The following is a 23,177-nucleotide window of genomic DNA, read 5'->3' on the forward strand; positions in this document are numbered from 1 at the left end:
TCGAGTCTACAGAATTATTAATTGTATAGAATATTATTAACGCATAAAAAAAAGAAAGTTGGCCGGTATTAATCGAAACATAAAGCAAATTTGTTGAGACTTTCTTAGTTTTTTCACCGAAATATCATTACTCAAGGGGAGCTGGAAAAACACTGGGCAACAGCAACTGCTAGACTTACAGCGTATACATGGTAAAGTATCCAAAATGGCACAACACTAAAGCACTAACATAAATGGCGAATAAAACTATGAAATAAAAACCGACTGCAGCTGAGATGGCAGCGGACTACTTACTGAGGTGATGGGAACCAGCAAAAGTTATAAACACAACAACAACAACCTCAAAATAAAGTTCCCTAAAATAATTGTGAGCGCGAGTTAAAAGCGGGGCCGACTGAGAGTTTCAAAATAATCCCGGCCAGTAGCGGAGTGCCGCCGGGGTCTATTCCTAGACGACAGAGACACGAAGCTGGCCGAAGTCCGCCGACCATGGCCGAGTGGTGGACCAATGGCAGAGCGGCTTCACGGGGTGCATGAATGAGTCATGTTCAGGTATGCGGCCAAGGGCCACTTCAATATGGCTGCCGGAAAAACCTGCCTGACTGAGCGGAAACATTGAGATTGGTTCAATCGTAAGAGAAGTACTGAATCAATTAGCTTGAATTCTGCAAAAAGGCACAAATTAGCCGTGTAAACTAATACACATATTTCTCTTTTCCCGATTCCACATTCCAAACCACTAAATACAGCGGAATATTTTGTTGATTTGTTTCATAACGTATGTAGATGAAAAAAATACTCTTACATCTTCTAAGAAAACAAGATTAAACGTTTTTGAAATTATGTATTAGAAACTTATCAGACCTTAATAGAAGTATTTTATTTTTATTGTGTACGATAATATATATTTTTAAAAAGTGTTCAGCTCTAATCATAATAGCAATACATTTGTGCAACCCATCAGGTTAGAACAACATAATGCAAAGCCGTTAAACATTATTTATTTTTGAGTTAGTATATCGGTAAGCTCTATTGGGAATGACATGGTCATAAAAGCAACATACATAACTAAATCCCGAAAGATTTTCTTGAAAAATGATTCAATTATAGTAAAATATAAAAACATGAATGACATTTAGGGAAGGGGCAGGGGCGGTGCATCTATTAGGCAACCTATGCGGCAGTTTCGAGGGGTGGTAATAAGGTTAAAATTTACCTGTACTTACACAAAACAAAACATTTATAAAACTGGCTTGTGTTACTTTGAAACACTAGTTTAGTAGTGATCAAACTGTGCCTGATGTTGGCATGTCATATCAGCGTAAGCACTGTATGGCAAACGTGTCAACTAACTAAAGATCTATTTAGCTACCCTCTATGTGAGAGTGACAGTGTTGTGAGCGGCTGGAACAGTGACACTTGGTTGTTGGATGTCACGATCAAACCTCTGTCGGAAGATTGTAGTATAGTCCAGGACGGCAAAACAATTTTCATTTTATAAGCATAAAATCTGGCTTTTCTTGAAATGTATGGAGACAATTCAAATGAGAGATTTCGATCGTCAGCTATATAATATGGAGATCAAAATGTGAGGATATCAAGAGAGTTCAAATCTAAAATAATTTTTTTTCTTAGCTTAACGCACTTAAATCGACATTAGCAAACCAATACCCTTAAAGTGGCGACTTTCAATACGTTTATCTCGTTACCTGACGGTTATATAACTATCGTTTATGTGGCTGACGGTCGGTTTTAAGTGTATATAAGATATAATCGGAAAAAATTTTCGTTTCACATTTTTAACTCCTTCGATACTCCCCAATTTAGATATATCGTGGCTAAAGATAGGTTTCTTTAATATGAAATTCCTTTATTGATTTCATATTAAAGCGTTCATATTAAAGGTTTTGAGCGTATACAGTACACCATTGGCGCTTGGTTCCTACACTTTTAGGCTAAAAGCATTTTCAAAGCTAATGACAACAAATGAAATAAACTCTGGAATTAAATTGAATCCTGTCTGTGACCGTTGCACTTTTTATCAGTTCCAACGACCTTGTACTGTACCGACTCTCCCTCTTATTCTGCTTGATAAGATCCTCGCACAGGCCAGTGGCCCATGAGGACGGGCAGAGTAAGGCTTAAAAGAGGATCGGCTTCTCCTTTTTCAAAAAAAAAAATAAATAAATAAAAAAATCCAAGCGATAACAAGGAGAATACCCTAACACTCAAATACACAAGATGTCTTGAACTACATCTCCAACTGCAACTTACTCTCTGTGCTGCACTATAACAATCTTGTTAACTCTACCTGAATCTGTTGCTAGTGGTGAGCACAGTTTCTCTCAACTAAAGTTAATTATAAAACTTCGTTCAAAAATTATCCAGGACAGATTTCAAAAGCCATCCGCCCTTCAGATAAAATAAGCTTGGCCCAATGTGTCATATTTTACAAAATAAAACTACGAACACCGTAATAGTAAATACATTCTATGTATACTTTTGAATAATATAAAGTTTTCTAATTAACTGCATAAAGATGTTTTTTTTATACCGGTATTTATTAAGTTACTATTTGGCATAAAATACCAAAATCACGAATACCCCATTATATCGGTAATTAAAGTCACGTTTCTTATAAAAACATGGCAAGGAATATTTTTCAATTGCTTCTGTGTAGAACGCAAGGGAGGGAGAGTGATGGAGTTGGTGGGGAGGCGGCAAAAGAGTATTTTGCATTAGGCGATAGAATATCAAGTGCCGGCCCTGGGAAGAGGGGAAGGAAAGTTTGGGAGATTTTCGGAAGTTTTTAAATTGTACAAATGTTGAAAATGTATACGTGCAAAATTTTGCTACGATGTAACGCACAGTTTTCAAGATGACATGTTTTGAAAGTTTAGATCCCCTGCGGCGGGGCGTCCAGCGCAGAACCTCCCGCGTCTACATTGGAAAATAGAGTTAGAGAAAATAGAGACCAATATTGGCCAATTAATGAAGAGGGGAGGAATTATTAATGATCAACCTTCTGATTCTGTAACTTTGAGAAGCTACATTTCTGGACAAAAGTTAATATGAGAAAACTTCTTATTTGATCCCTAAAGTACGACCGAAAATTCCCTCACAAATTTTTATTGCAAAAGAAATTTCAGAAAATACTATGATATTATTTTAATCAGATAAACATAATCTTTGATAAGGCCGATGCATCATTTGAGTGATGCCATTTTTAGCAAAACTGACAACCTATCAGATACAACTAACTAACAAAAAAAGCTTGCTTGACAGCCCAATACCCCCTTCCCTCCACTTAACAACCGCAAGACCCTCAGTTGGCCCACCACCCGGACAGTGAGACCCAGATGCGGCGGATGTGGTTGCGGAGTTTTACTATTTTATAATCTACACGTGGATTCACAAAACAGCTGCCAACGAAATAACAAATCGCTGCAAATAAATTTTAGGCAAAAATTAAAAGAAACGCCGCTCCATTCCAAGCTACACGGTTCTCCTGTGACTTACACGAATAGAAGTAATATAAACGTAGCTAAACACGTACTTCATACCACAAACAAAATACTTCATCATTCATCACATACTTTATGCAATTCTAATCAGTACATATTTCTACAATGTACTATACAATTGGGTATCCGGCATTTGAGGAGATAAGAACAAGACTTAAGATCTCGCATTACATACAGGGGAAAGGGGCTGATCAACTTAACGTTTATTATGTTTAAGAGATAGCACAGATTGAAAAACTGTCTGTGGCCAATGCACGTTTTATCAGTACCTTGTCGACTCCCCTACAGATTCTCAACAGGCCAGTGGCCCACGAGGACGGGCAGAATAAGGCTTAAAAGCGAATTGGCCTCTCCTCAAAAAAGAAAACTTCAGAATAAAGTTCCAGTTGTAATAAGTAACTAACGCATGCAAGTTAGCCAAGAAGGTAATGAATGACTAATCCCAGTTCAAACTTATGTATATTTTTCAGGTTCCTCTGTCATTCGTAAAAGTAATTAAGTAAAAAATCAAAATTAATTATATTCTGACATTCATCTGCGAACCCCATGGAGAACCCATACTTTCATGGGATTTTCGTGTCTGCCTAGATGGACAAGAAGAAATTAATGCAAAGTTATCACTCCTAATCAATATATCCATTTACTTGAGTCTTTAAAAATAAACATTCCTTAGGTGTACAATTTTGATTTAATAATAAAACTAATACAGTTGGATTATTTTTCCTAGTCCTCATTCGGTTGATGAGGCTTGGGGCTATCTCCCTCGGCACCCTTTGGCAATATTCCGCTGATAACAGTCATTTATCAATAATTAACAGTGTTTTAAAATACATGGGACCTTCTTAGCTTCCAAACCGTAAATACATTTAACAAGTTTAAACAACCCGACCTAAAGCTGATCGCCTCTACAGTACTACAGTACATTACTACACGGACAGGTAAGGAGCCTACACTGTGGTACGCTGTGTAAAGCGTCGAGTGCTGTGGTGTGGGATGCGGTAACGCCGCGGCGGTGCAGTTTGCGTCAACAGTTCGTGACTGGGGTAGAGATGGAAAATGTCGTTGTTTAGCTGCAACGCGTTGCGACGTTATTCTGCCAACCGATAACAGGTTGCGGCAACGTGTTATTTTAGCAACTGTTATCGGCTGACCGTTGCGCCTCGTCTATCCATTGCGCAACGTTGGTTCAATAACGTTTTCCAGTGGCTGTTACCTATAGAACGTTACTGAAATACCGTTACTAAAACATGGACCACCATTCAGTTAACGGACTTTGTTACTATTATTAAGTGTACAAAATTCGTCATTTAGCTGCTTAGTCTAGTTACTATAATTTATTTTGAGATAATTAAAAGTATCTTTTGGTTCAATTAAGTACAAAATACAGAATCGGGTTTTTATTGTTTGAATGTAAACATTTCACAGCGCATTGTACATTTACACTATAGATAAACATTAAAATATTCAAACTGAAAAATGAAATATTTTAGTGTATTAAATATAATTTACACTAGGGATTACTTTATAAAAGCTATAGACAAAATAATACAAACCAAATAAAACGTTTCTGTAAATATTATTATATTAAATGAACACACCCTAGGCTTTTTTTTATAAAAGTAATTTAAATACAAGACTAAAAGTTCTTTAAAATACATTTATCTTAAAAAAATAACGTGTTTTAATTGCCCAAATTGGTATTTACACGGAAAATTTGACAGTACAATAAAACCGTTAAATACGTGTAGTTACACTACTAGTATGTAAATGAAGAATACATTAAATGGATACATTACATCTAAAATATAATTATTACGAATGTGAAATACATATTTGATTATAAAATATATTGAAATAATTATAGCCTACAACTTAAGTAAGATTTTGTAAGTGTAAAGTAAAAACGTTGGACAGTGATATTTAGCTATAAAAATGTACTGCTGTGATGTATACATACATATTTAAACTGATAACTTATATTAACTACAACAAATAGTAACACAAATGACGTTTATAATTGCAAAATGTATACATAAAAAAACTATTTATCACAATATAAACAAAATGGTTAACACTGCTATTTCTAATTAAATCATATAGGAACACTTTATAAATTACAAATATATACAAACATAAACATATTGTTCAAATGTACATTACAATTACACTGTCAAATATTGTACTTTAGATTAAAATGAAGATACACGAATGTATGGAGATTCAAAGACACAATTAAAGCATATTTAGAAAATAAAATGGGCAATATAACCAACTGTACACTATGGCTTCATATAAGATTAATTGCAAGAAAATGAATTACATAATTTCATATATTTAACTTGCAGAACTTATATATATAACTTAAATTTTTTGATTTCTATTTACTGTAGAAGATTTAGATTTCCATTCAAAAACAGCAACTGCTCTGCTCGTTTTGAACTCAGTCTTGATCGGCGTTCTGTCAAAAAATTTCCTGCTTTAGAAAAAAGTCGTTCACATGGGACGGATGTAGCCATGACGTTAAATTTTAATTTCACCAATTTGCTCATAATAGGGTATACATGTTGATTCTCTTTCCACCAGCCCATAGGATCTTTTTTTCCGTCCTAGATAGCTGTCATCTAAGTACCGGTTCAACTCGACAATTGCAGCGGAGGTCTTCGTACCTGAAACCAATTCCTTCATAGCAGTGAACTCCAAAAAGCTTACAACGCGTTAAAGTTAAACAAAAAGTAAATACGTGTAGTTACAAGTAAAAACCCTAATTTAATTTATTGAAAATTCTAAATTTATGAATAAAATTTTAAAGCGGTTACCTGTAGGTTTCTCCTTGGCAAATTATGTTGTCAACGTCCTCCCAGACGGAAAATTTTGCGGAATCTACGTTTGCCATCTTTGGTTTTGAGTGTTACCAATTTCTTCATCATCTGCTGTGCAAGGTTTGCCATGTGTCTCTGTCCAGATTGCAGCTAAAAGTTCTGTACATGTTTTTTTTGATCAATTGCTTTGCAGTTTCGTCTTTGAAGACAGCAAGTTTGAATCTGGGATCTAAAAGAGTAGCAAGTGCTATTGTTTTGCTGTGTTCAACATTTTCCATGCGTTTCTCGAGACCATGCAGCAGTTCATTAATAATATTTTGAATAACTGGTTTGAATGGCTCCTTTGCATTTTTTTACACACGGACATCAGGCCTCTTGTTAGGGGTATCACTTGGCTACCTGTCACGTAGCGTTCCCCACTAATCTGTGAAGTGACCTCCTCAAAAGGACGTAAGATTGTGCTTAGCTCTTTGCATAATCCCCACTCTTCCTCTGACAAAACAGGTAAATTTTTATTTATTAAAGCGATAGTAGTTTTTAACCGCGTCCTGCAGCTCTACAAATCTGGAAACCATATAAAATGTAGAGTTCCATCTCGTTGAAAACCTCTTGAATAAGTTTTTTTGGCTCAAGGCCCATATTTTTCTGGGATATCAACAGTTTTTCAGTTGCATTTGTGCTCCTTTTAAAAAAAGTCACTATCAATTTTATTTTGTCAATTAACATTTTTACCAGCTTTAACGCATCCTGAAGAATCAAGTTTAAGGTATGGGCAAAAACAACCAAAGTGCTTCAATTTCAAGTCCTTTTGTACCGCCCCTTTGATGTTACTGGCATTGTCTGATACTACGACTAAAAATCTTATCAAATAAATGAAATTTGTCAACAATAGTTTTGATCTCTTTTGCTAGATTAGCACTTGTGTGAGAATCAGACATTTTAGAACATTCCAACAATATCGACTTTATTTCATAATTTTCCTGAAATGTAATGGACAGTTACACCCAAATAAACTTTCAACATTTGTAGAAGTCCAGGTATCAGTGGTTAGACATACACTTTGTACTGAGTTTAACTCATTCCGAACAAAATTCAAGCATCTCTCATGTTCAGCTGGAATCATACTATTGGAAATTGTTTTTCTACTTGGCAATTTATATGCGGGATTCAAAGCCGACACAAAGTTAACAAAACCTCTGTCTTCGACAATTGAAAATGGCTGAAAGTCAGTAATAAACAACTGTAAGAGAAGTTTATCGAGTTTTTTACGTTGAGTCTCACTCAGCTTTTTTTAGATTGGGTAAAAATGATCTAATACTTGACTGGTTACCGTCACTAGAAGATGAAAAATATGCACTTAGTGGATTTGAATTGGTTAGCGCTTCTGAACTTGGTTGTTCGGGTTCATTACGTAAAATTGATGTAGAGCCTATTGTAGAGTTTTTTAGTAGAAATTAAAGCTGTCGTAGGGCTTGGCAAGTTAGTTGAAGTTTTATCTTTTTTTGGTAAATTTACAGTAGGATGGCGCTTTTCAATGTGGTGTCTAAGATTAGTTATAGTTGACTTATAATTTAATACTTGCCCACATAAATCGCACTTAGCAGTTTTTATGTCAGCGTCAACCACAGTATAGTATGTCCACAAGTAACTGGTTTTTTGCTTCTTGTTACCACTCATTTTTAATATAAATTAATTACAATGTAGATATTTATAAATAATAAAAACAGTAAACACAAATTAAAACGTGTTTATTTCACATAACTTAATCACTCTACAATTATTTGTCAAGAATTATTTTAAAGAAAACATTAAGAAATATAGTTATTTTAAATAAAAATTTAAACCACATATAGTTTAATAAGGCAGAGATTACACTGTATGTTGCTCTTGAAACAAATTAAAACAATTGTACTGCGGGTGTGGGAATGGGATCATAATAGAATAAACAAAGTGAATAATCAGGTCAGGTTTTCATGTCGAAACAGGCACCATCCCCTCCCCCAAGCCGCAATGTCGCGTCTCCAGTATTTTGATTATTTTACTTTACTATATTATCGTTACGGGTGGTGTTGTAATAACAGATCAAGCTGCTGTTGTCATTGTCAAGCCGTAGATAGATTCCCGGCAATGAAATAATTGTCATCCTACAACTCTGTTGTTTGTCATAACACCGTTGCTCAAAATAACAGGTGAAGAGTTATCCAGTCTGCCGCTATTGACTGTTACCAGCACAGGCTTACCGTTTGCCGGCAACGAAAACGAAAGAATTCCATTGTTCGTTGTCATCCTGTTATAACAGGGAGTTTCTGATAACACGTTGCGGGGATAACTGTTGCCGCGCGGCAACACTGTTATTTATCCTGTTATGTTAAATAACGCCCATCTCTAGACTGGGGCCAGTTGTGTCGCGACGCTGCCAAGGACGCCCCCAACTACGCCACCTCTCCGAAGAGAAATTGAGATTCAGATAGAGAACCTTTGTCCCTCACACTCGCCACTTGGCATCGCCTCCAACTGAACAGCGTTCATTAATCTACAACGCCTAATTGTCTTTCTCTTTAAGAATTCCGATACACGTCTGCTGACGTAAATAGCTTACTTTATATTTTAAAACGTAGCCAGAACTAAATATTTTTCCATGGAGCAACTGAACACAGTAGAAACTTCTTTTTAAATCACGATAATGATTATGGAGGGCCTTAGTATGTAAGGTTGTAAGGATTAAATCAAAATGTCTAAGGTTATACACACAGGACTAGGGTCAGTGATAGAATTCCTTCTTATCCGTTGATCAAACAGATCTGAACGGAATTTGAATTTGAATATTAATGCGTGTTATTGTAGTAAACAACTACAAGACCAATTTGACGCTAGATTGAAATACTAAATACGCAATTAAGTTATTTAATATATACGACCATATTAACAGCTTCAGCGATAATTTTATTATTTTTTTTGAAAATAAAGTATTATTATTGTGTAATTGTCTCAGGTAGGAGTGTTCCTAAGAATTCGAACGACGTAAAAACGATGCACAAATCAATTCTTTACTATACCACATAATTTTGCGAAATACTTTAACATAATTTAAGAACCAGACATTGTGGTGTATCGTGTCTAAAAGAGCAGACGAGTTGACAGCGTCTAGTTCACGATCACCAAATGTGCGCAAATTATGGTGATCGCTACACGGCTAAGATGAGCGCAGAGACAGACTAGCGGTTGTTTATGTAGAGTACCAGAGCGGTGCCAAATCTCACCACTTGGCAAGGCTCTAGGTACAAGAGTGCCAAAGTCGTGCTGACTCACGCTCCCGCAGATTGGCCACAGCCTGTGAGACGGCTGTATACCACATAAATTTTGCGAAATACTTTAACATAATTTAAGAACCAGACCTTGTGGTGTATCGTGTCTAAAAGAGCAGACGAGTTGACAGCGTCTAGTTCACGATCACCAAATGTGCGCAAATTATGGTGATCGCTACACGGCTAAGATGAGCGCAGAGACAGACTAGCGGTTGTTTATGTAGAGTACCAGAGCGGTGCCAAATCTCACCACTTGGCAAGGCTCTAGGTACAAGAGATGCCAAAGTCGTGCTGACTCACGCTCCCGCAGATTGGCCACAGCCTGTGAGACGGTCTCTGCCACTCTGTCTTGCTTAGGCTGCTCCAAATTATGCCTACTATTTTGAAGGTTTTCAAGGAAATTTAGCAGATTTTGCAACAGTTTAAACTATGAAACAGTGATCCTGAATTGTTGAAGAAGACAACCGCAGTCTGCTCACTTGCACCGGCGCCGTGGCAACGCGAGCTAATGGAATTATGAATGAGAGAACAGGGGTCCAAGGTTACTCCGCCACCCCTGGGGCGACCGGGAGACTCCAGAGATAAACAACCTGAGTCACCCCTGTGCTCCACGCCACTTCTGTGTCACCCACCCGACATCCTGGACCACCTGGTCAGCAATCCGAGTGGTCCGATAATCAGAATTTATGAAATAAACAATTCAGACTTGGGTTTTTCGAGAAGCTACGCAAGAAGGAAAACTTTAAACGCCTGGTAATTTTCTGCGTAGCTGAGTTTCGCCATCTCTGTGTCACGCCCTGGGCTGTTGACATAACTTTTATCAGTCCCCAGACAGGACTTCGGCACTACAAGGATCAAGAGAGGCTATAATAATTCGATCAGAAGCCGTCTATTTTATTACTATTTGTGATTAACATAGGAATCTGTAGAAATAAAAATCTAGCATCATGCATTGTTTTCTTGGTTATCTTGTATGTGTTAAGCAGAGAAGTGTTTATTACAACTGGAATCGTATTAGTCAGTAAATAATTCGATGAAGCAATGAAATCTTGGTGGACCGCTGGTTTATTAAAATAAAGAACTAAAGCACTTTCTGAGTTTTTATTCAAAGCAGTTACTCGTGGATACAAACAGTATACCTCCCTAAAAGATCTATTAAATTTAAACTATTTACACAATCAATATACAATTTTGCCTAAGGACAAACCCATTTTGCTATCTAAACTGAAATTGACCATTAAAGGTCATTTTTTTCAGTTTACAGAAGAAAAGATGAAATGCCATATTTAGATAGGATAAGAATCAAAGATGAGATATATTGCGTAAAAATTAAGTTTTAGGTATACTGATGTGGAAATGTATTTACAGAATACTGTACTGTTAACCACACTTTAAGTTCATTAATACTGCCTTTTTTATGACGTAATGTATCTCCTCTCAATCAGTAAGACACAAAACACTGAAGACGCCAGTCTCTCATCAGAGTATGGGATTGAGGAAAGGAGTAAGAGGACTCTTTCTGAGTTATTGTTGCGAAAAATTTTACGATATCACGAGCAACTTTTAAAATTATTAAATAATGAAACTTTTGACTTTAATTTTACAAATTTATCACCAAGGGCTTGATATAGAGTTTGACAAATTGATTATCTACAGAAGGGCTTAGTGATGTTGAGTTGGTTTATGCACAGCATTCATGACAGATTCTGCTTTTTCTGAAATAAATAACTTATACGTAGATAGATTAAAGAGCACATAACATGTGATACACAGTTTTGACTGTTTGACTGGTATGATAACGTCCCAAAGAATAATGCATAGGATAACCCAGAAATGTTTCGTGCAAACTTCAAAATGTCCAAAATATGTAGGACTCCATGATCTTCAACATTACAAGGCCTTGTGCATGTAGCATAAGACCAACATGTACGAATGAATAAAACAAAACTTTTCCAGTACATAAAGGATCACAATACTGAAAAGTTAATTTATTTGGGTGTAAATGGTGTTCATCTGTCCGAGGTTCGAATAATAAAATTATTTTACAATACACCACACACTTGTATCATCTGGGTATGACGGAAGAATTGAAACGATAACATTATCTCACAATAAAAGCTTGTAAAATCTGTAACAGAATGGCTGAAAGTCTTCGACTGAAGAAAGAAATCAGTGTGTTGCATTTGTTGTTGTCGCTCCAACATCACGGGACAATTCCTTGACTCCCCATCATACATCTAACGATACGACTTTACAATTCCTAACTCATAAACGATACTATCCCCTTCTTTAATACGTCCTTGTATAATCATCACATTAAAAATAAGCCAGACACTACGGGTTTTTAATCGCAAAAGGTGATTTAACTAATCTGTTGCAGACGGTTATGTCTTGTACGTAGCGCGTGCGAAATTAAGGGCCTGAGGGTGGCTGCCGTCCAGCTGAAGTGAAGGGCTCTGCCCTCGCCAGACGCCCGGTTGACACATTTGGCGAGGGCTGCTAGCTGTTGCTGCCGGCGGGGGAGGTATTACACATCTGTCTGCAGTGGATCTACCCCACGTCGCCGCCCAGGTCATCGTCCTCCGCTCCTCCCTACACATTCACCTGGTAGACACAAATCCTTCTGCCCTAATCCTTCTGCTCCCCTGTCACCCGGGACAAAGGGTGAACTTGCTCTCATTAAGTCTTCGTCACAGTGACACCAGCCGTGGGCCACTGGTTGCATTGTTCCACGTGCAAGGAAAACTACAAATCTCTCTATGGAATCATATCCGCCTAACAAGACCGTTCTTCAGAAACCATCAGAAGGATTATTCCCGCCATCAGGAGGAGTTATGGCGCTGCTGTATGGCAGCCAAAAACTCATATTGAAAGCCTTCAAATAGTTTTACAACTTCAATGATTATACTCACCTTTACAGTCCTTGTTTGTGAAACTGAACGGTCACGAAGGGTATATAAGAAAACGTATGTTTCTTTCTACATTACCCGTTGATAAATAACGTAATACCCAACATTAACATTATACATGCCCTTCGTGATTGAAGATGACCTGATTAAACCACACACCGGCTTCACAAACATCATAAATAAGAATTACTAAGGTGAATAATCATTTATTAAAAAAAAACCTGTTTTGGAAGGCAACTGTTCTAATCCTTACAGCATTTTGTAGGAGTTTCAGATGGCGGAGTACGATATTTAATGTTATAGGATGCGTTGTAGTCCCTGAACAGTTTCATCTGTATTTTCTAATTAACGGAGAAAATACACAACATTAGTCACAAAAATTTAAAAATTGTTCAAATTGTAAATAAAGAATACAAAATAATTTTAATTTTACAAAAAACAGTTAATCAATACCGTCGCCACACAAAATTTGAAAGCGGCGCCAAAATTTAAGGCTTGTCAATTTTATTTTGTCAAATAATTTTTTTTTAACTTTTTAGTTTCTTTATTTCTTTACAATTAATTATTGAAATATGCTTATATTTAATTAAGAATTTGTATTATATAAAGCCTGTTTCATAAATGTGTTGCATGATATAATATTAGTTATGTTGATGAATGAAAAATATTAGTAAGCAAAACATTATTCATCTCATGGCCAATCTACATGTATTGATATGAACTTAACATAACATCATACTCCTAAAGCAACGGAAGTATGTGCTAAACTAATTATTATATATTTATTCGTATAAATCAACAACATAAGTTACATTCATGTAGTTGCAACAGAAATTAATACTTTTGATACCAGATGAAACATTGATTTATTCTACTGGCTATCAAACTAGATATCAATTGTTGTCGAGTTTATTTATTGCTTTTAAAGGAATTTAAGGTGGACATGTCTACAAATAACAACTTTTAAATCAAAGACAGGTCCTCTTTTGCGGGAACTGAAGGGTATCCGCACCTTGAAAGGTTTGGGCCTACAACAATCATTTGCCCAATAATAAACTGTAAATTATCCAAAAACTCACCCACTTTTCTAAGATCACCATCACAGATTTGCGACAACTTACCTGAAAACACAAAATAGATTAGTTTCAGTGATATTTACAAGTGGAAAAGTTTTTAAATGAACGAGAAATGTAGCTAGTTGCCACAGCCACCGTAATTTTGTATTTAATACAAATAATGGAGTAAACAATAAAACTACAATAAGTTTATTAAACTGAACTGTTTGTAAATTTAAAATATTTATAAAGTTTACAAGCTTTGGCACTTATTGACATTTTAGATGTAGATTTTGTCTCTAATTCACAATTTCTACCATAGTCAACAAACACAAGAGATAGGACCAGCCCTGTTGGGGTTACACGCCCGTATATGAAAACAGTAATTTTAAATTTCTGTTGATGTTTACGAAAGTGGGACCTACATTTGCTGTTCTCGAACAATTTGTGCATAGACGGCCTGGTGTAGAGTGCCTACTTGGACAATGAGGACTGGCCAAATTTCATAGGATGTAACCATTAAGACCCAAATACATCAGTTAGGCAATAAAACATTCACCACGTGAACGCTTCAGACTTCAGATCTGCGTGAGAGAGACAACATCTAGGCCCGAGGGTTTCCGACCTGATATAGTGAGACAGGGTAAGATAAATAAGATAAAGATCGGCAAGAAATATAGTGAGTACACAATTATTTTAATGCTTTACGAAATCGTAACGAGTTATAAAATTTTTCACGACGCAATGCCAAAAAATAAGTGAGGGGAACACTAACTGGGTTTTGTATGCAATTAGTACTCTTGCATGTACTATACCCAGGCAGAAGTATCCAGTGATCAGGAGTTGACTTTTTGTACCCTTCCCGGCAACAGGAACAAGTAAAAGTGCCAAGGACTCGCTGTCAGGTATTGCTCTCCTAATTAGGGGTTTTCCTCTGACGTTTGCGGATTAGGGAATATCTCCCAAACACAGTCCCTTTGTACGCATAGGAGGCCGTTTTCAAAAGGGATTGCCATGAATCTTCACGATTCCCGGATATACTACGATTAAATGCATGCTAACCCGCTTATTGGTTGTTATTTAATAATTAATCAGATATATATATATATATATATATATATATATATATATATATATATATATAATTATTTAACATTTAAACATTTCTCAAAAAATATGAAGATTTTAAACGATTTAAAAATTTATGTAGGCCTATATCACAACAATATAGGTAAATTCGTAAATAAATTCCAAAGGTTTACTATGAAATGTTTTATGACAATTTCGGTAAGCGGTTTTGAATTGAGTTATATTTCTTGTTCTTATATCGTCTAAAAACTGATATTACTATTACAAAAGGTGGTAAAATTATCTTTAAGGCGTTTTAAAAATGCCGTGCACTTCTATTATTTATGGGATCACGTGACTGAGGTTGTTTAACAAAATATTACTAGACCCTTTATTCGCGTATTTTGAGGAAACCCAAAACAAACTAATATTTTTAAACAATTAGACTTTCAAAGTAAAATAATAAGGGAGAAGAAACTACATTTCCACACTCAGCAACATGCATTATAAGAGTAGGTAGATTCATCAGCCCGATCAGTTCGGCCTCCAAGACATGGCAGACAACAGTTCTGTGTTGTTAACATTCTTGGCCGGTTCTCAACTCGACCCCCTCTCTCATCTCCTACCTACTGTGCCAGCAGCCTGATACTCTCCTTGAGCACTGTGTGTCTCAACACCACAGGTGCATATATCAGCATGATACACAAGTCATGGCAGACAACAGTTCTGTGTTGTTAACATTCTTGGCCGGTTCTCAACTCGACCCCCTCTCTCATCTCCTACCTACTGTGCCAGCAGCCTGATACTCTCCTTGAGCACTGTGTGTCTCAACACCACAGGTGCATATATCAGCATGATACACAAGTCATGGCAGACAACAGTTCTGTGTTGTTAACATTCTTGGCTGGTTCTCAACTTGACCCCCCTCATCTCTTACCTACTGTGCCAGCAGCCTGATACTCTCCTTGAGCACTGTGTGTCTCAACACCACAGGTGCATATATCAGCATGATACACAAGTCATGGCAGACAACAGTTCTGTGTTGTTAACATTCTTGGCTGGTTCTCAACTCGACCCCCCTCATCTCTTACCTACTGTGCCAGCAGCCTGATACTCTTCTTGAGCACTGTGTGTCTCAACACCACAGGTGCATATATCAGCATGATACACAAGTCATGGCAGACAACAGTTCTGTGTTGTTAACATTCTTGGCTGGTTCTCAACTCGACCCCCCCTCATCTCTTACCTACTGTGCCAGCAGCCTGATACTCTTCTTGAGCACTGTGAGTCTCAACAACACAGGTGCATATATCAGCTTGATACACAAGACATGGCAGACAACATTCTTGGACGGTTCTCAACTTAATCCCCTCCTCATCTCCTACCTACTGTGCCAGCAGCCTGATACTCTTCCTTGACTACTGTGAGTGTCTCAACACCACAGGTGCATATATCAGCATGATACACAAGTCATGGCAGACAACAGTTCTGTGTTGTTAACATTCTTGGCTGGTTCTCAACTTAACCCCCCCTCATCTCCTACCTACTGTGCCAGCAGCCTGATACTCTCCTTGACTACTGAGTGTCTCAACACCACAGGTGCATATATCAGCTTGATACACAAGACATGGCAGACAACATTCTTGGACGGTTCTCAACTTAATCCCCTCCTCATCTCCTACCTACTGTGCCAGCAGCCTGATACTCTCCTTGAGCACTGTGAGTCTCAACAACACAGGTGCATATATCAGCATGATACACAAGTCATGGCAGACAACAGTTCTGTGTTGTTAACATTCTTGGCCGGGTTCTCAACTCGACCCCCCCTCATCTCTTACCTACTGTGCCAGCAGCCTGATACTCTCCTTGAGCACTGTGAGTCTCAACAACACAGGTGCATATATCAGCATGATACACAAGTCATGGCAGACAACAGTTCTGTGTTGTTAACATTCTTGGCTGGTTCTCAACTCGACCCCCCTCATCTCTTACCTACTGTGCCAGCAGCCTGATACTCTTCTTGAGCACTGTGAGTCTCAACAACACAGGTGCATATATCAGCATGATACACAAGTCATGGCAGACAACAGTTCTGTGTTGTTAACATTCTTGGCCGGTTCTCAACTCGACCCCCCTCTCTCATCTCTTACCTACTGTGCCAGCAGCCTGATACTCTTCCTTGAGCACTGTGTGTCTCAACACCACAGGTGCATATATCAGCATGATACACAAGTCATGGCAGACAACAGTTCTGTGTTGTTAACATTCTTGGCTGGTTCTCAACTCGACCCCCCTCATCTCTTACCTACTGTGCCAGCAGCCTGATACTCTTCTTGAGCACTGTGTGTCTCAACAACACAGGTGCATATATCAGCATGATACACAAGTCATGGCAGACAACAGTTCTGTGTTGTTAACATTCTTGGCTGGTTCTCAACTCGACCCCCCCTCATCTCTTACCTAATGTGCCCGCAGCCTGATACTCTTCTTGAGCACTGTGAGTCTCAACAACACAGGTGCATATATCAGCATGATACACAAGTCATGGCAGACAACAGTTCTGTGTTGTTAACATTCTTGGCTGGTTCTCAACTCGACCCCCCTCATCTCTTACCTAATGTGCCCGCAGCCTGATACTCTTCTTGAGCACTGTGTGTCTCAACACCACAGGTGCATATATCAGCATGATACACAAGACATGGCAGACAACATTCTTGGACGGTTCTTAACTTAACCCCCTCCTCATCTCCTACCTACTGTGCCAGCAGCCTGATACTCTCCTTGACTCTCCTCAACATCACAGGTGCATATCAGTTCGGCGTACGAGAGATTACAATTAAATTGTTATTTATGTTCATATAAATTCCTGTTTTTATAAAGGCCTGATTCCAATATTATCCCAATTATTATTGTAAAAGGTTCGTCTACAACCGTCAGACACCCCTGGATCTGAATTAATGAAAGATCAATAATTTACGAATGATCCAAAATATATTGTCGTTTTGCATTTTTAAAACAAGAATAATAGGTACTTTAGAAAAAAAGTAAATAAAATTAAAATTTAATTGAAAACTTCGGTATGTGGGAATTGTTAAGTAAACATTACTGAGACAGAACGGTACTTTTCCATTTACTCAATCAACTACATGGTTCAAGAGAGTTTAGGTCGCCTCCCACAAACGTTCTGTCTGATTATCTTTGTCCAGCAGAGGCTTGCTATGCCGACTTAGTTACAACTGGCAAAACACGTACAAACACAACTGCGATAGTATATTATAAAATGCTTTATTTTTGGACTTAAACCTTTCGATTCCAGTGTCCATGATGAGTGAATTTTGGTATTGAACTGATGTCCCTCTCCACTCCTGGAGAAACATTCCTCATTTCTCATACGCTAGTAGAGTACTTTTAAATGTAGAACTGGATTATAACTGACGAAAACTAACATAAAAACGACTTCTATGTAATTTTAGAACACTTGTCAAAAATTATATGAGACCATCTACTGACTATGTTCCGGTGACATGCATGCAAGTGTGCGAAATGGTCAAATTCCTTTTTTACATTTTGAACACGGTGTTTCACATTAAAATATTAACTCCAAACTTATAATATTTATTCAATAATATAATATATGCTTTTAATGTAATACTTTGCAGTTTAATTTATAATGCCCTTTCTTAGCTATACATAGTACAATTTAAAAGCACATATAACAGTTTTAAAAGGTACTGAACCAAAATATATCTACATTGTAATATTTAAATTCCACATTTTAGGTTGATATAATTTTAGAGTATTAAATGTCAGCTCTCCACGTTTACAGAAAGTGGGAAAACTACTGAGAGTAGAGTTACTTTAAGATGAAGACATCGGTGACAGTAATTTTACTATTTCCCGAGTTGTTATAGCGTTTACAGTAAAATTTAAGAACATCTAACAATCATACCCAAAGGAAACTGTTTGAACATAAGGATATGAATTCCTCTACAATATGTACAAAAAATATGGCTGGAGGGAGTATTTTTTTCATTCTCTTAATAAATAACCTTCATGAGTAATATTTTAACAAACACAATTTAATTTAAAATATATTTCATTGCGAATCGTTATTTCCTAAATCGTTAAAAACACATCAGTACTTGAATCTTTATCTATATACTGATAAAAACACATTTTGTCCACAACTGTTTTTATTTGGGCCTGACTAGATAATTGCCCACATCTCAAATTTTAAATGCCCACAATTCTTCGTGGAGGGACATACACTTGATAGTTTTCTGTCTTCAAGAAAAGAATATAAAATGGTTGTGAGTTTGAATCGATTGTACACAGAATTTAAAGAGGGGCCTTTATAGAAAACTTTTTTCCCAAGGTCAGCATTTGCACATTTTGTGACGTATTATTGAAGGTTTTGCGATATGCATGTTCTTCCATGTTTCTGCTATGCAGTCTTCTGTTGTATAGACACTAGTGAGTGTTACGCTTTTTACTTTTGATGAAAATAAAACAAAAGTAGAGTTTAATTAAAATCACATTTTAACTCTGTTTTTTAGTAGTTCCGTCGAGTAAAAAGAAAAAAAATTACGATTATTGGTTGGAAATTGTGAAAATGTTCAAAAAGAAACAGAAATTTACGAGTATTAATGATTAAAATGATCAATCTGCTAGTTTTTTTAGAGAGATGCCTGTAAGAATGTCTAAAATAATAATGTTTTATAAATTTCTCTATTACATACCTAAATATTTAAACTATATTAATAAGTATTTTATATATGGACGTGGACACAAAATTCCTTGTCTACAAGACTTCTGTTGACGCCATACTGTCACCAAATTCACATTACATTAACATTAATGATTTAAATTTTTTTACAGAATTACGACTATCTGTATGCAGTAATAATAAGTTAAAACCGTATCCGTATTTTTATATACATATAGTCTATATATATATATATATATATATATATATATATATATATATATATATATATATATATATAATAGTTCCAACAGTTCTTGGAAAATATGTTCTTCAAGGGATTTTTAATCCAAAATGGTGCAAAGGATTTTTTACGGATATGACCATAAATAATATAATTAGACTATTATTTCTGGATGACTATGTGTGATTTGCGGGGAGTGTTAATGTACCCATGTACCCGGGTACGATGATTTAGGAATTTTCAATAATCGAGCACCGCATTGTCGACCAATGTGACCACCCCACTGGCCTCAGCACATGTGCGCCGTGCATGTGCCGCGACAGACACACGGACACGATTGCGGCGAGGCGAGGCGGACCCTCGCAGCCTATCCCGGCGTAAAAACAAAGAGTCCCGGTTGTTGATAAAGCTAAGGTAAGGGAGCGCACCACGTGAGACAGCGGCTAAATATAGCGACCCCTGCAGCCTCTTGGCACGTGCCCCGGTACACCCGGTGCCAACCAAGATGGCCGCCTAGCACAGTCTGCGCGTAGAACAACAATTTGGATAAGTCAACAGAACAGAGTGTCCACGCAATTTCCGGGCAAACCGTGTGATTCACTAAAGAAACTTATCACATCTTCAAACAGTTGACTCTTTCATATTGACTTGACTTTGGAGGCTTACATGGCTACTACACTGTTGCAACAGAGTGAGCAAACGTTTAGATGGTTCAACCCTGAACAGTATGTGGACCGGAGCGAATCGTGTGTGCACAGACCACGCGTCTACTGTTGACTTCGTTCATTATATATTCTATAGATATACAAGTATTTACATAAACAACATGAGGGTACTAGTGGAAGACGAAATCCTACGGAGGGTATTGTCATATTATACAAAGTCTCAAGGTAGCGGTTGTACCAATCGGGCAAAAATCTTAAAATTTGGCACAGATGTTTCTCAACTGAAGACGCCAACAAATTTTGTAATTTTGGTGTACCATTTACAGGAGAACTTACCCTGTAGAACAAATCATGATTGGGGTTTTCACCGCATCTCAACTCTGTATTTTCTTTTTATCTGGCATAAATATAATTTTTTGAATTATCCTTCAAAACAGACTAAGAAGCGTAGAACGTCACAAGAGAACTAAAAATTTTAAACTACATGTTTAGATACTGTTGCCATTTTGTTAATTTTTTATTTAACTTAAAGATAAAAACTACAGTTTTCCTCTTAAAATCTGGACTACATAACACAAACTCCATGATTAATAATTAAAAAAAGTATTGTTCAAACTTATGGACTAGTTTGTTAAAGTATAGAATTGGTGGCTTCAGATTGCTAACTGATTCACTGCCTAATAGAGTTTTACAGGTTTACTTCCCAAGTTTGGAAGTCAGTATAGTTTATAGGATATGGTACACTTGAGATCTCATATCAGCTTCTGACCCAAGTCCCGTTACAATTACAGTATTTTTCACAAGCAGTGAAGCCCTAAACTAGAATTGTGAGCAACCTCCCTACAGTAATAGCCCGGTTTACGATCACTTGTGTATACTATCTGTAAAATTTCGAACGTGAGTATAACAAATGAACTTTTAGGATTAGCGACTATTTTCTGTATTTTCTATTTACTTCGCAGAACTGAATTAATGGAAAATGATGAATGGCAGGAATTGTAAACTTGATTTATATCGGTAACTTACACCCTTACACACTACTTACACCCTTGTCAGCGTCAATGCTATCTGATGATCATACTAGGAGTAATTTATTTCAGTGACGGATTTATGTCACAATAACTTATGCTTCATTTTTAATTTAATTTTCTTCAGCGAACTAAAAAAGCCCCTAGGTCTGATAAGTTGTTAAATTTATATTGACGTACAGAGGAATAAGAACGATCTTGCTGTTAAAATACACAGCAGTACATAAAATTAAAGAGTTAATAAATTAGGCCTACCCACTAATCCAAATTTTCTTGAGCAACAACTTAAACCTTACTAATGGACATTTCAGTTTGATACACTGAATGTTTTTAAAGAGTCGTCAATTTTCATGCTCTCTTTCTGAGTTTGAAATCATTGTTTCCACTGTACCGCACCTGACTGTACCTAGAGGACGCGACGTCGCTGCTGCCGGCGCGGACTGTACGGGGTTCTCGCATGGCGGGGCGACGCGGATGCCTCCTTTTAAGGCTCGGCGTAGGGACGGCGTCGCGTCGGGCGTCCCGGCCGGCCCCCTACCTCTCGCAGCTGGCACGCGCCCCCCGCACGCGCGCGCTCTCACTAGCTCGCCGCTCACTCTAGAGCACAAAAACCCGTAACGAGCGCCTCCAGAGATGCGAGGGATGGCCGCCAGCCTGCACTAATTGACTGCGAACGAAAATCGATAAGACCACTCTAATTGGGTCCAAAATAGCAAAAATACGGTTGAAACTTTCCAATAAGAACGATCTCGATTCGTAACGTTGTTTACGACACGTACAAATAATATAAAATTAAGTTGAGCCAAGAAACGAAGCAAGCTATTTTTCTCAACACATTACATTTTCCATACCTATGGAGTTCAGGATGTTACGTAACTGTATGTACTTGTTTAGGTCTGTTTGGTTTAAATTTTTACCCGGAATAAAATACCACATCTACTTAAAAACTGTTTGAGGTTTCTACCACTTCCAGTGAGCTATATTATAAAATTTAATCTAAATCTTAGAACCTTTTCCAACTGCAACTCTTATGGCTAAAAAATGTGTTTTAAGTGATTATACCATCCTTAGTATTTAGATATAAATAATACATATAAACATATTTCCAATAATCACATTACTTTATTGTTTTGTGAATGAATATCTGAGGCGAAGGCCACGTTAGTGGACTGATATGTCTAATAGAGATTTGAGCCTGAACCACAGAGATCGATGCACCAAGAATGTTGCTTGTGGTGATGATGCATTCCGCTGAGGGTAGGGAGGGAATATACTGTGAGGGAGAGGGTTTGAGATGATTTATATAGTTACCGCACTGAAAACTGTTCGCCTACAGACGTAAGAGTCATACCATAATTGATGAATGTTGTGTAAGTAGCCCGTAAATTTTCAATTATTAAAAGAATAAAAAATAATAACGTATATATAAGTTCAAACAATACGTCTTTAGTCCACATTAAATAATCTTCAAGTAACTGGTTAAATCCTTATTTATTTAGAGAATGATAAAATTTATAGTTTTGCAGCTTGTGAGTAGTCGTCACGATATACCATCATCACTTGAGTAAAGGTCTCAATTTTAGTGTGCTATACTAGATTTTAAAGGGTATTTTAAATCGGGTAGTCCAAACTGTTTACATTGTAGACTATGAAGTAGTTACAAATACACTTTGACAGCAGGATAGAGTGACATGACATTGTGTTAATCAGACCTAGTATTAATCACTGAAAGTAGCAACACTAGCACATTTGGGTCTAGTACAATATTGTTGCAGCTATAACTATTTAGATTTTTTTATAACTAATGATTGATTTCTCATCAGAAGACTCAAAAACATGTAGACGCTAACTTGTA

General features: G+C 37.0%; 1 protein-coding gene across 7 annotated transcripts in view; it reads right to left on the bottom strand.

The window, feature by feature from the left end:
• LOC124355067 (myocyte-specific enhancer factor 2) overlaps window positions 1-23,177 on the bottom strand; it is a 191,080-nt gene that overhangs the window by 45,048 nt on the left and 122,855 nt on the right. The window contains exon 1 of one of the 7 annotated variants that reach the window (XM_046805987.1): window positions 295-439. The exons of 5 other annotated variants lie outside the window; for them this stretch is intronic. The gene's annotated coding sequence lies outside the window, so the exon portion shown is untranslated. One more of the 7 variants, XM_046805990.1, reaches the window with a different exon arrangement.

The sequence above is a fragment of the Homalodisca vitripennis genome, chromosome 2, assembly GCF_021130785.1.
Source record: "Homalodisca vitripennis isolate AUS2020 chromosome 2, UT_GWSS_2.1, whole genome shotgun sequence".
Taxonomy (NCBI): domain Eukaryota; kingdom Metazoa; phylum Arthropoda; class Insecta; order Hemiptera; family Cicadellidae; genus Homalodisca; species Homalodisca vitripennis.